Here is a 14,733-nt window from a genome sequence, read left to right on the forward strand (position 1 = left end):
CTCCTCGATTGGAGAACTGCATGTGAGAATCTGTGTCTGAATTTTCCTTTTTTTTGTGAAAGGGTGTGTTTATGAGATGTTACTACATTGGAACAGTTAATTAGTAATACTTACTGTATCTATTATTCCGTTAAGTTTTCCAATAGAGTTATTCTAAATTCCTCGTTCTTTGGTTGTATTTTAACTACAGTGTTGAAATAAATAATGTTTTGCTAAACATTGAGTAGTTTGACCAGTCACATTGCATTGGGAACAGGCACTTCACATCTGCCTTTACAATAGGAAAATGATAGGGCCTAGACTACCTTCTGAAAATATTTTGAGGGGGTTTAATCAGGTCCATAACATTATTTTTCTAATTTATTACCATTATTTTGTACCTTGAATTTCTGTAACGTTGGACTTTTAGAAATCTTTCTAATTGTTTTTCCTAAGAATTTGTACTCAAGAATTGAATTGTATTGAATTTATTGTCACATGTACTGAGGCACAGTAAAAAGCTTAGTCTTGTGAGCAATACAGGCAGATTACAGAGTTAAGTAGCGTAGAGAGGTAAATAATAGGTAAACAGTGTCAATAACAAAAACACAGGTACAGGCGAATGTTAAGAGTTTATGAGTCCATTCAGTATTCTAACAACAAAATCTGTACCTAGGCAACTTGTACCCAAGATAGTGCTGTAAGAGGGGACTTGTAAACTCTTCCCTGTATTGACGTGGATATGTGTGATAATAAAGCTAATCCAATCCTTTGTCCCATCTTTGTCATATATTTTGATTAAGTCAAATTAGATCCAATTCAACTAAATTAGAAGTGCCTTAAAGGAGCACTGCAAAACATCTCAAAGTAAATATTTAAAATTTAAACAAAAATGTCACTTTGAAGGCAAGGAGATGATATGACCCACGCCCTGTAGTGCCAGCCAGTCACTTAAGTACATACACACACTCCAGGCAGGCAGTCAGTCAGATGTAATGTAATGTCAGGCCCATTACCATGTCCATGAGGATGTCTTCTGTTTTGCTTGCTCCCCCCGCCCCCCACCCCCGACCCTGGCCCCCACCCAGCCCTGAACGCCCAAAGGTCATGGATTCTTCTAGACTGCAGAACTCACTGATGACTTGGGAGTCGATAAACATTCTAAACCTACCATACTAAACACATCAACCTATTTCAAAATGAAGAAAAAAATTGAACTGAGTTAAACCCAAATGAACTGAACTACACCATCATCTAAAGGAGACAATATAAAAGTCATAGAACCCCTACAGCATAAAGCAGGCATTCAGCCCTCACCGAACAACATCCCACCCTCCTGTAACCCTGCATTTCCCACGGCCAATTCACTTAACCTGCATACCTTTGGACTGTGGGGGGAAACCAGAGCACCCGGAGGAAACCCACACAGACATAGGGAGAATGTGCAAAGTCCACACAGACAGTCGCCTGAGGCTGGAATCAAACCCAAGTCCCCGGCACTGTGAGGCAGCAATGCGAGCCACTGAGCCACCGTGCCGCCCCATACAAGAGCAAAACCTCAAAGGAAGCTTTCAAATTCACACCAAAATATTTTGTTTTGGGAGGAGTTGGTGGGATGTATAATAATGAATAAAAAGAATTCCTTCAACCCCTGTGTATCTCAGCAATATAATTTACATAAAATTACCACAATCTACAAACTTAGAACATAGAACACAGAACATTCCAGCGCAGTACAGGCCCTTCAGCCCTCCATATTGTGCTGACCTGTGGGATCAGAAGCCCATGTAACCTACACTATTCCATTCTCGTTCATATGCCTATCCAATGACTATTTAAATACTTCATCCAAGAAGCTGGTGTTTCTGTAGGCTGCAGTTTAACTCTAGCCTGAAAGAAATCCTGCTTCCAAGTGATGTAGTTGGCCTTCCTTAATAGACTATGGCTGACCAAAGCTTTGAAATTCATCCAAACAGTCAAGCAACTTTATTATTGACTGGAATGTGACTCACAGTATAACTTTGATACTTTGATTACACAGTACACTCCTTAGAGAAGCTCCTAAAGGCAGGATCGCATGAGAGAGGATGGTTATAAAGTAACAAACATGAATTAAAACTATTATTTTAACTTCACTAACAAAATAGAAACCCCCCAAACAAATAGTTTTATGAAGAAGAGTCATTTCAGAAACAGTACAAAATTTGACTACAATACATTGTTCAGCCATATTTGACAGCAAAAGGTAAGTGTGATGAGTGAGCATTATATGCGTTTGTAAGTGTAATTATTAAAATTGCAGCGTGGATAATTATGTTTCACATCCTTCAGATCATTCACATAAAAGGGAATGAAACAGCAGCCCAGGCAACATCTGCAAACAAAAGAGAAATCATTCCTAATTTATTATAGAGAGAGAGTTTCTAGTTACAAGTTACATCATGAAACAAGGACTAACAGAATTAATTCCTGTATTCAAGAATTTGTATACCAGCAAACTCTTTCTTTGCACGAATGTAAAATTTGACAGTTCCATTGAAGGGACCAAAGTCCTGCGATGGAGGTTAAATGGCTCACACACTGGGGGTTGGAAGAATGGGACCTCCTGGAAATGTCAAGGGGTTGGGAGGTCGGAAGCAATGAGAGTTTATCACACTTGCCTTCATTGCTCAGTCCTTGGAGTGTAGGTGTTGGGATGTACAGGACATTGATCAGGCCCCTTTGTCCAGTTCTTGTCTTCCAGTTAACGGAAGGATATTATAAAGCTGGAGAGGGTTCAGAAGAGATTTACCAGGATAGTTCCAAGGGTGGAAGGTTTGAGTTATAAAGAAAGGCTGGATAGCTTTTTATTGGAGTATAGAAAGTTAAGAAGTGACCTTATAAAACTTCATAAAATCATAGGTAGGGTTAATAGTAGATGTCATTTCCCTAGAATGGGGGATTTCAAGACATTTTTAAGGTGAGAGGAGAGAGATTTTAAAAAGGCATGAGGGGCAAATCTTTTACAGAGAGAATATTTTATGTCTGGAATGAACTCCCTGAGGAGGTGATGGATATGGGCACAATTACAATGTTTAAGAGACATTGAGATAAGTACGTGAATAGGAAATATTTGGAAGGATGTGGGCCAGGACCAGGCAGGTGGGATTGGTTAGTTTGGGATTATGTTCGGTATGGACTGGCTGGACTGAAAGATCTGTTTCCATGCTGGATGACTACATGACTTTATGACCTGTGGCAAGTGCAACAACAGACTGTGCAGGGTGAGACAAGATGCCAGCTGAACAGGGAATAGATGAGTGCCAAGGTCACCACTGTGCACTGGAGCTCAGTCTCCCTGTGATACCTCACAGTTTGTCCAAGCTGAAACAATGCAGGGGAAAGCTATTGGTTAAAGGAACTCCAAGAATTTCAGGAGGGTCAACCTTTCTCCACTGATCTCCACGGAACAAGTCCACTCACTTAGCCTCACGATTTCAGTGAGCAGAATGAGTGTAACATTTCCAAGTTTGCAGATGATGTTAAACTAGATTAGATTAGATTACTTACAGTGTGGAAACAGGCCCTTCGGCCCAACAAGTCCACACCGACCCGCCGAAGCGCAACCCACCCATACCCCTACATTTACCCCTATAACCTAACACTACGGGCAATTTAGCATGGCCAATTCACCTGACCCGCACATCTTTGGACTGTGGGAGGAAACCAGAGCATCCGGAGGAAACCCACGCAGACACGGGGAGAATGTGCAAACTCCACACAGTCAGTCGCCTGAGTCGGGAATTGAACCCGGGTCTCTGGCACTGTGAGGCAGCAGTGCTAACCACTGTGCCACTGTGTCGCCCTAGGTGAGCCTGTAAATCATGAGGTGGATGCAAAGACACTTCCAGGCGAATGAAAGACATGAAGTGAGTGAGGCTTGGAATTATTGAATTCCAAAAGGGTGCCATTATTCACTGAAAGCTAACATGTAGGTTTAGCAAACGAGGCAAATAATCTGCTATTGTTCCAAGAGGATTTGAGTTAAGGGGTAAAGACGTTTTACTGAAATTGTATAGAGTCTTGGTGAAAACACATGAGGAGTATTGCCTGCAGTTTTATTTCTTTACTTGCCATTGGTGGGGAATACAATAAAGATTCATCAATCTATCTCCTGGGATGAAAGGATTGTCCTCTGGGGAAAGATAAAACAGGCTGGCCTTCTATCAGTTCTGGTGGCCACATGACAGGAAGGATGTGGAGGCATTGGAGAGGGTGCAGCAGACGGCTACCAGGATGCTGCCTGGATTAGAGGGTGTGAGCTGTAAGGAGAGGCTAGAAAACCTGGGATTGTTTTCTCTGGAGCGGCAGTGAGGGGAGATTTGATAGAAGTCTACAAAATTATGGGATACATAGATAGGGCTGACAGTCAGAATCTTGTTCCCAGAGTTGAGGGAGCATGCATTTCAGGTGAGAGGGGGAAAACTTCAAAGGAGACGTGAGGGGCAAGTTTTTTTTACACAGAGAGTGGTAGGATCTGGAACACACTGCCAGAGGTGGTGGTGGAGGGAGATACAATAGGGGCATTTAAGGGACTTCTGGATAAGCACATGAATAGGCAAAGGATGGAGGGATATGGACCAAGGGCAGGCAGAAGGGATTAGTTTAATTTGGCCTAATATTCAGCACAACATCATGGATCGGGTGTACCCTAGAACTCTGTGGGAAGCTAGGGAAGTGATTACTGGGCCCCTTTTTGAGATATTTGTACCATCGATAGTCACAGGTGAGGTGCTGGAAAACTAGAGGTTGACTAACATGGTGTCACCATTTAAGAAAAGTGGTAAGGAAAAGCCAGGGAACTATAGACCGGTGAGCCTGATGTCAGTGGTGAGCAAGTTGTTGGAGGGAATCCTGAGGGACAGTATTTACATGCATTTGGAAAGGCAAGGACTGATTAGGGACAGTCAACATGGCTTTGTGCATGGGAAATCATGTCTCACAAACTTGATTGAGATTTTTTCAAGAAGTAACAAAGAGGATTGATGGGGCAGAACAGTGGACATGATCTATATGGACTTCAGTAAGGCATTTGACAAGGTTCCCCATGGGAGACTGATTAGCAAGGTTATATCACATGGAATACAGGGAGAACTAGCCATTTAGATATAGAACTGGCTCAAAGGTAGAAGACAGAGGGTGGTGGTGGAGGATTGTTTTTCAGACTGGAGGCCTGTGACCAGTGGAGTGCCACAAGGATTGTGCTGGGTCCACTGCTTTTTGTCATTTAAATAAATGATTTTGATGTGAACATAGGAGGTATTGTTAGTAAATTTGCAGATGACACCAAAATTGGAGGTGTAGTTGACAGCAAAGAAGGTTACCTCAGATTACAACAGGATCTGGACCAGATGGGCCAATGGGCTGAGAAGTGGCAAATGGAGTTTAATTCAGATAAAAGCGAGGTGCTGCATTTTGGGAAAGCAAATCTTAGCAGGACTTATACACTTAATGGTAAGGTCCTAGGGAGTGTTGCTGAACAAAGAGAGCTTGGAGTGCAGGTTCATAGCTCCTTGAAAGTAGAGTCTCAGGTAGATAGGATAGTGAAGAAAATGTTTGGTATGCTTTCCTTTAGTGGTCAGAGTATTGAGTACAGGAGTTGGGAGGTCAACATGCGACTGTACAGGACGTTGGTTAGGCTATGTTTGGAATACTACATGTAATTCAGGTCTCCCTGCTAAAGGAATGATGTTGTGAAACTTGAAAGAGTTCAAAACAAATTTACATGGATATTGCCAGGGTTGGAGGGTTTGAACTATAGGGAAAGGTTGAATAGGCTGGGACTGTTTTCCCTGGAGTGTCAGAGGCTAAGGGGTGACTTTATTGAAGTTTAGAAAATCATGAATGACATGGATAGGGTGAATAGCTAAGCTCTTTTCCCCACGGTAAGGGAGTCCAAAACCAAAGGGCATAGGTTTAGGGTGAGAGGGGAAAGATTTAAAATGGACCTCGGGGGCAACTTTTTCACACAGAAAGTGATGCATGTGTGGACTGAGCTGCCAGAGGAACTGATACGATTACAAGGATTTGGAGGGATATAGGCCAAGTTCTGGCAAATGGATAGACTAATTTAGGAAATATGGTTAGTGTAGACATGTTGGGATAAAGTGTCTGTCTCCATGCTGCACATCTATATGATTCTATGGCTATAACTAATGAGAGAGAAACCAAGGCACATTGCTTTTCTGTGTAGAGAGAGTTTATTGACTTGTGCAGGCTAATAGTCCCCAGTATCCCAGCTGATTCCCCTCTTATGTACTCAGCGATAACCAATATTTACTACTCTCTACCTTCACAACACTTTACAAACCTGATGGTAATAATGTGGAGGTGCTGCTTTAGTGGGCTGATGTCCTGACAATGTTGGTTTGAATCTCACTATGGCAGATAGTGAATTTTAAGGATTCTTGTGGCACTATGGTAGTGTCTCTACCTCAAAGCCAGGAAGCCTAGATTCAAGTCCCATGCACCATAGAGGTATGTTATAACAGATTGGAACAGGTTCCATTGGAAATATGTATGAGGCACACCTGTAAAAATGTGAGTGTGGAATGAGCTGTGTGACTGAGTAGTCAATAAACTCTATCGACAAGGAGAAAGAGTTTCAAGTTCTATAGGGTTCTTGTATTGCAATTTTACTGTCCATACCTCTGAGCTAGGACATCCGGATCAAGTCACACCCGGTCCAGAGTTCTGTAATAACATCTCTGAAAAGGTTGATTCGAAAAATATCTATACAAGCCTGAACCTAATGTGATTTATCAGACACAACCTTACAAAATCTAGGACAAGGGTCACATGGCTGAAAATCTGCAAGAAAATCTAAGCAATGGTGGGAAGAGATATTTGCAGAAGATTCTCTGGAAATTATTCAGGTCGAATGAATTGCGGAGCTAAGTTAAAATCTGAAGCACTCACCCCAAAAATATCAAGGTAGTAAAAAGGATCCAACACAGGAGACTGACTTTGAAAGTAAGTTGAGTCATCACTTTATGAACACAGCTGGGCCAAACTGCACGTACAGAGTGGTCGGTGAGAAACAACCTGACAAGTACAGGTGATGTTTCAAACGTAGGGTCAGATTGTCGATTTATGTTCACAGTCGAAGGCTGCGCTCGAGTTTGTGAGAAGTGTGTCTGCTCTGGGCCTCGAGGAACTTTCACCTTTTCCATTGCAGATTTCCTAGACGATCACCAAAGAGATAAAAACAACGTTAGGAATGTGAACGGTTTTAAGATGTCGTAACATTTTGTCACAATAAAATAACAGGTGGCTCGAATGTGGCTGTTTTCACATCTTCAGGCTGCGCATCCACAATTCACTTTCGGCTGAACCTTTGTAAAGATACACTAATGAACAGCTTTCAGGCTGAAATGACCAGTGCTGTTAGTTTAACAAAGACACTGTTGATTTAAAGATCCCCCCCATGAAATCAAGTTTAAATCATTAAAAGAACAGAAACATAGAGACCAGAGCTGGAGTAGGCCATTTACCTCTTTGAGCCTGCACCTTCATTTAATAGCAGGTCCTCTATCCAAATGTCATATTCTCACTTTCTCTGTATACTCCTTTAGTGCCTTTAAAATCTAAAAATATATCTGTCTTCTTCTTGAAAATATTCAGTGACTTGGCCTCCATAGACTTCTGTGGTAGATCTTTCCACAGGCTCGCTATCCTCAGAGACAAAATGATTCCTCATCTCAGTTCTGAAATGGCCACCCCATATCGCAGACTCTCCAACTGTGAAAAACAGGCGAAAGTGAGGACTGCAGATGCTGGAGATCAGAATCAAGATTAGAGTGGTGCTGGAAAAGCACAGCAGGTCAGGCAGCATCCAAGGAGCAGGAAAATCGATGTTTCGGGCAAAAGCCCATTCCTGCTCCTCGGATGCTGCCTGACCTACTGTGCTTTTCCAGCACCATTCTAATCTTAACTGTGAAAAACAGTCTCCCTGCATCAAGTCTGACCAGCTTAGACCTAACTTTTGATGTTTCAATCAGATTCTCTCTGGTGAATATAGGCCTGTTTGAACCGATCCCTCCTTATAGAAAGTCCTGCCATCCGTGGCGGCAGCCTACTGAACTCCACTGCATTCTCTCTATGGCGAGTATATCTTAGATGGTGGGGCCAAAACTACACACAAGATTCCAGGTGAGGTCTCAGCAAGGCCCTATAGTTAGATATCCTGACTTCGGAATTTAAATTCTCTCGGACAGAGGGCCAACAGTTGCCTTCCTAATTACTTGCCCTACCTTCCTGACTACTTCCCTTACTGACCGGTTTACAAGGACACTCAGATTCCTGTGTATATCTATACCTCCCAGAGTATGGCCATTTAAATAGTATTCTCCCTTTCTGTTTTTCACACCAAAGAGTGTAACTTCACTTTTAGCCACGTCGTACTGCATCTGCCAACTCTCACTCAACCCTGAAGCATCCTTACATCCCCCTCACAACTCACCATCCCCCACAATCTCAGCTGATGCTGGAGATTAGAGTCGAGATTAAGGTGGTGCTGAAAAAGCACAGCAGGTCAGGCAGCATCGCAGGAGCAGGAAAATCGATGAAGGGCGTTTGCCCAAAACGTCGATTTTCCTGCTCTTCGGATAATGGCTGACCTGCTGTGCTTTTCCAGCACAAATCCGATCACCCACATTCTGGTGTTGTCTTCAAAATATCGGATCCCTGATTCAGGTCGATCATGTATATAATGAATAGCTGGGGACCAAGTACTGATCTTGCAGTGCCTCACTAATCACTGCCTGTCACTCAGATAAAGATCCATTTATTCTCACTGTTTTCTGTCTGTCAACCGATTCCCAATTGTACCAATGCGTTAGCTGCATTCCATCTGCTTTCACTTTAAGTAACCTCTTATGAGGGACCTTATTAATAGACTTCTGAAAATCCAAATACATCAATCCATTGTTCTTCCTTATCCATTCAACTACATATATATCCTCAATAAACACCAGTAGATTTGTTTAACATAATTCATAGAAACTTCTCTAAAGTCTTTGATGAAAGTACAACTAGAACATCTATTTTTACAGAAACATTGTTGCATTAAAGATATTAATTGGATCACAATATTGTTTGGTCAGTGCCAATTTGTGTAATACTGTCATTTCGATGTAACAATCTTGATGATGAATAATTCCCCAAAGTAACCTGGGATTTTAGGCTCTCTGCTGCCAACCCCCCCCCCCACCCCCTGCTGTTACATGATCAATGTACAGCAAGTGAGCTCCCAGCCTCGGGCGACTGTCTGTGTGGAGTTTGCACAGTCTCCCCGTGTCTACATAGGTTTCCTCTGGGTGCTCTGGTTTCCTCCCACAGTCCAAAGATGTGCAGGTCAGGTGGATTGGCCATGCTAAATTGCCCATAGTGTGTAGGGATGTGCCTTAGTTAGGGGAAAATGTAGAGGAATAGGGGAATGGGTCTGGGTGGGTGACTCTTTGGAGGGTCGGTGTGAACTTGTTGGGCCGAAGGGTCTTTTACCCTTCGGCCCAACAAGTTCACACCGACCCTCCAAAGAGTCACCCACCCAGACCCATTCCCCTATTCCTCTACATTTTCCCCTAACTAAGGCACATCCCTACACACTATGGGCAATTTAGCATGGCCAATCCACCTGACCTGCACATCTTTGGACTGTGGGAGGAAACCAGAGCACCCAGAGGAAACCTATGTAGACATCCTATGAGTCTTTGGTGACTCTGTGACCCATAATTTCGTAAGTGGTTCTCTTCCACTTCCAATATTTAGTTAGCCTCCCTGGTGTAGCGTGAATCTAAAATGTATCATAAACCTATGTAGGGATCCTATGAACATCTGAAGGTGGGTTATCGACTTGAATATTAAACTGACTCTGTATGCCTCGTATGTAGTCTGTCTTTGAGGTTGGGCTTTTTCAGGCCACAGTACAGGGAAAAGTCAATGAGGCCCTGGTAGATGATCCAACAGCACTGTTTATGGGGCTGAGAGGAGCAGCAATGCCTCTTACCCATTCACCAAATCTACTTTGCTGGCGTGAGGTTGCCTTCTGTGATACAGCACAGAAACAGATCCTTCATGGCAGGGTTGGTGTTATCTCTTGTTGAAGAAGAAACGAAGTATGGATATCACGGTACTGAAGAATCCAACAGACATTTATAACAACAAACTAGTCCTGTACAAACATTTCATTCTTCAGGCACATAAGCCTATAGTAAGCTATTATGTTACAACAGTGCAGCATGCTTCCAATGAATGTTATGTTCCAAGTGAAGTAAGATGGAGTCTGAGACCTATGTATTCTGGTCATGTGCTATGATCCAATGATGATATGATGTGTGTACTTCTTAAAGGTGTCATAATTCAATACTTGTTTCCCTGCCAACAGTGGACCCTGTAGCCTCACCATATCCATTTCATGATTAGACTATGCTGTTCCTTTCTACTTCCAGGAGGGGGCTTTTATTAACCTCCAGCAAAAGAATCTCTTTGTAACTGGATTTGTACAGAGAAGAATCACATCTATTCCATCCTTCCTAACAGATATAATTATCCAGTTGTGTTATCATTCATATAAATCTTTTATGTATCTTCTCCTTTTGATATTATGGAAAATGCAATGATCCAACCAAAGTTATAACATTCATCCAGAGGTGAACCTTAGTTGTATGTTATATTTGTTCCTTATTAAACTGTGTTGCTACTTTAAGTGATGTGTGTATCTGTACTCTAGATCAATTCTCATACATTGTCTTTGGTGACTCTGTGACCCATAATTTCGTAAGTGGTTCTCTTCCACTTCCAATATTTAGTTAGCCTCCCTGGTGTAGCGTGAATCTAAAATGTATCATAAACCACCATTTTCACATCCTTTGTTATACAGTGAACTCAAACTCTGGATGTCTCACCTTTCCCCTTTGTGGGAAAGTGCCGAATCTATAGCTGAACTATTACCTTCAGGAAAGATTAGCCTGCCAATCTCTGTTTTCCATTCACTTGGTCCGCATCACTTCGCATCTCAGTGAGCTTAGCCCAGTACTGAAAACTCTTTGTATTTCTCTTTAGCTACTCAAAACCTAAGGCCAGATGTTGTAAAAAAGATGAATGACCAGTTCATCTTTTGTTTTGTTTTTGTTGATTGAGGGAAGAGTGTTAACAGGGAAGCCAGGGAAATGCTCCTTTTCAACCATGCAATCTTTAACAGGCTGCTGAGCTATGACAGGGTGTGCGCCCTTAACCCCATATCAGGGATTTATGACTGTATTGTCTTGGGAGGGTGTGCTTGCTCCCCACATTCTCATAAATGTTTCACAGAGGACAACTCCAAGATGCATTAGAATAGCACAGTCATCCAACCTTCAATTGTAGTCACTGCCGTGTGTTGTCTGAGAACTTTCCTGTCAAGTGTCTTTCTGTGTTTCACTCCATTTAAAGATGGGTAATCCAACTCATGCATGATGGCACTGCTGATGGGAGCCTCCAATTACTCCCAGGTCAACCACACTTCACCTTTTCTGCCTACATTAGGGTGTCAGAGTGTTGCAAGATTGAGGAAACATTGCACAGACTGGACTTCTATTGCGTTGAGTCGAAAAGCTTAATAGCGGTCGAATTCGAGTGAATGAAAGAATGAAGAGTTGATAAGGTAGGCTGAAACTAGGGGGTGTTCACTTTAATTTCAGAGTCAAAAAGTGTGTTGCTGGAAAATTGCAGTAGGTCAGGCAGCAGTCAGGCAGCATCCGAGGAGCAGGAGACGTTTCGAGCATAAGCTCTTCATCAGGAATGTGAGGGAGCCCAAGGGGGCTGGCAGGTAAATGGGAGGGGGGTGGGGCTGGGGGAAAGGTAGTTTGGAAGGTGATAGGTAGATAAAAGTGGGGAGTGATGGTGATAGGTCAGACCGGAGGGTGGAGCAGATAGATGGGAAGGAAGGTGGACAGGTAGGACAGTTCAAGAGGACGGGTGCAGAGTTGGAGGGTTGGATCTGGGATAAGGTGGGGGAAGGGGAGGTGAGGAAACGTGAAATCGACATTGATGCCATGGGGTGGGAGGGTCCCAAGGTGGAAGATGAGGCGTTCTTCCTCCAGGCGTTGGGTGGCTAGAATTTGGCAGTGAAGGAGGCCCAGGACTTGCGAGTCCTTGGTGGAGTGGGAAGGGGAGTTGAAGTGTTGAGGCACAGGGCATTGGGATTGTGTATTGCGTGTGTCCCAGAGATGTTCCTTTCCACATATAACATTCTCAGTTAAAGTATTCTTCATTCTCAAGACCTATCACAGTCACAGAATGAGACAGCAGTGTGGAGGCCATTTGGCCCTTAGCGGCTCTTTGATAGAGCTGAGCAGTCAGGGCTATGTACTGAGTGAGGTAGGAAACAGCACTTGCTTGGTAGAGGCCCAACAAGCTGACCCCTTTGTTTAAAACAGCTTGGTCCTGCTCCCACTGAAGGAGCTGTCCCTGAACCCTGCTATATTAGAAATGAGGTCCGGATGAGTAAGTGAGAATCCCCTCACAGACTAACATGTGAGGAGTGGAACAGGGATCACCAGCGGGCCGTGTTGTTGAGGTACCACAGGTTAATATCGCCCTTAGCGCACAAACTTCCCATGGCTGGGCATGAGATATAAATCACACAGAAGCCAATCAGCCACTGCTGCACACAGTAACCTGCCTCATAACTGCCAGGCTGTAGGAAAAACTGCAATAAATGCTGCCCTTATCATTCCTGGCTTTTGGAGAGTCATTCAGCAAGATGTTAGTGGGGAGGGGGATCCATTTCCCAGAGACTGCTCTCCCTGAGATCCATATCTATCAAATGACCAAGAAAGGAATTCTTCACCCAGTGTGGTCATAAGCAAACAGCTAGAAAGTATCAACATATGATTCTGTGAGTTAAAACTATAATCCTCCTTTAAAACCACCACACACACGCATCGGAAAAGAACTGGGAAAGAGAGTTCAATGGCACCAGTTGATATGTTTATTGTAATGTTCCTTCATCCTGCCAGGACAATTCTTCAGTCACCTTTCTCTAGCTTCCTTCATTTCCTCACGGGAGACAGAGGGCAATTGGTACATGAAATGAAAAGTCTCATTGTTACTGAATAAAGGCATTAACTTACAGCAACTGGTAGGAGAAAAGAACTGGCTACACACATACGTGTGCGTGCTCGCACATGCACGCACACAAACATGGGTTGCCACCAGGCTGATCACATTTAGCATCCGTGGCTGGTCTCACCTGCACAAACCAATCAGGTACGTACTGCTGGCCAAATCACAATCTGCAGACATCGACAAACACCAAATCAGCATTAGTGACTCGCTATTTTTAAAAATTCAGCATTTCCTTCCAAAGCCTTGGTTTAAACAGCCCTTTTAGTTTGCAATCAAAAATGCAGAAAACAAATACACATGCCTTCAACCTCAGCAAATCCAACAGTATTTCAAAACAGTGGATATCAGCAAACGGTACATGACACACAAACTATAAAGCACAAGACCTACGTTCACTTAGCCTCTTTCCTGCTCTTACACACTCTTTTACCAGTTATAGAGTCATAGAGATGTACAGCACAGAAACTGACTCTTCAGTCCAACTCTTTCATGCCGACCAGATATCCCAACCCAATCTAGTCCCATATCCCTCCAAACCCTTCCTATTCATGTACCTATCCAGATGCCTTTTAAATGCTGTAATTGTACCAGCCTCCACCACTTCCTCTGGCAGCTCATTCCATACACGCACCACCCTCTGTGTGAAAAAGTTGCTCCTTAGGTCGCTTTTATATCTTTCCCCTCTCACTCTAAACCTATGCCCTCTAGTTTTGGATTCCCATCACCCTAGGGAACAGACTTTCTCTATTTATCCTATCCATGCCCCTCATAATGTTGTAAATCTCTATAAGGCCACCGACGGTCCAGGGAAAATAGCCCTAACCTATTCAGTCTCTTCCTATAGCTCAAGTCTTCCAACCCTGGCAATGTCCTTGTAAATCTTTTCTGAGCCCTTTCAAGTTTCACAACATCCTTCCGACCAGAATAGTGGCCTAACCAATGTCCTGTACAGCTGAAACATGACCTCCCAACTCCTATATTCAATGCTCTGACCAATAAAGGAAAGCAAACCAAACACCTCCTTCACTATCCTATCCACCTGTGACTCTGCCTCCCAGGAACTATGAACCTGCACTCTAAGGTCTCTTTGTTCAGCCACACTCCCTAGGATCTGACCATCAAGTGTATAAGTCCTGCTAAGATTTGCTTTTCCAAAATGCAGCAGCTCGCATTTATCTAAATTAAACTCCTCATCCCTTGGTCCATCTGATCAAGATCCCGCTGTAATCTGAGCTATCCTCTTTGCTATCCACTACACCTCCAATTTTGGTGTCGTCTGCAAACTTACTAACAATACCTTCTTTGTTTACATCCAACTTATTTATATAAATGACAAAAAGTAATGGACCCAGCACCGATCCTTGTGGCACTCCACTGGTCACAGGCCTCCAGGCTGAAAAACAACCCTCCACCACCACCCTCTGTCTTCTACCTTTGAGCCAGTTCTGTATCCAAATGGCTAGTTCTCCCTGCATTCCATGAGATCTAACCTTACTAACCAGTCTCCCATGGGGAACCTCGTCTTACTGAAGTGCATATAGATCATGTCCACTGCTCTGCCCTCACCCATCCTCTTTGTTACTTGTTCAAAAAACTCAATCAAGTTTG

At 43.2% G+C, this 14,733-nt stretch overlaps 1 protein-coding gene across 4 annotated transcripts in view; it reads right to left on the reverse strand.

The window, feature by feature from the left end:
- Positions 1 to 1,458: 1,458 nt before the first annotated feature.
- Positions 1,459 to 14,733, reverse strand: part of snrnp25 (small nuclear ribonucleoprotein 25) — a 54,347-nt gene continuing 41,072 nt past the window's right edge. For all 4 annotated transcript variants that reach the window (XR_006314743.1, XR_006314746.1, XR_006314745.1 and 1 more), the window contains exons 7-8: positions 6,937 to 7,200; positions 1,459 to 2,353 (exon numbers count right to left, since the gene is read on the reverse strand). The gene's annotated coding sequence lies outside the window, so the exon portion shown is untranslated. The remainder of the gene's footprint in view (positions 2,354 to 6,936; positions 7,201 to 14,733) is intronic.

The sequence above is a fragment of the Chiloscyllium plagiosum genome, chromosome 21, assembly GCF_004010195.1.
Source record: "Chiloscyllium plagiosum isolate BGI_BamShark_2017 chromosome 21, ASM401019v2, whole genome shotgun sequence".
NCBI classification, from domain to species: domain Eukaryota; kingdom Metazoa; phylum Chordata; class Chondrichthyes; order Orectolobiformes; family Hemiscylliidae; genus Chiloscyllium; species Chiloscyllium plagiosum.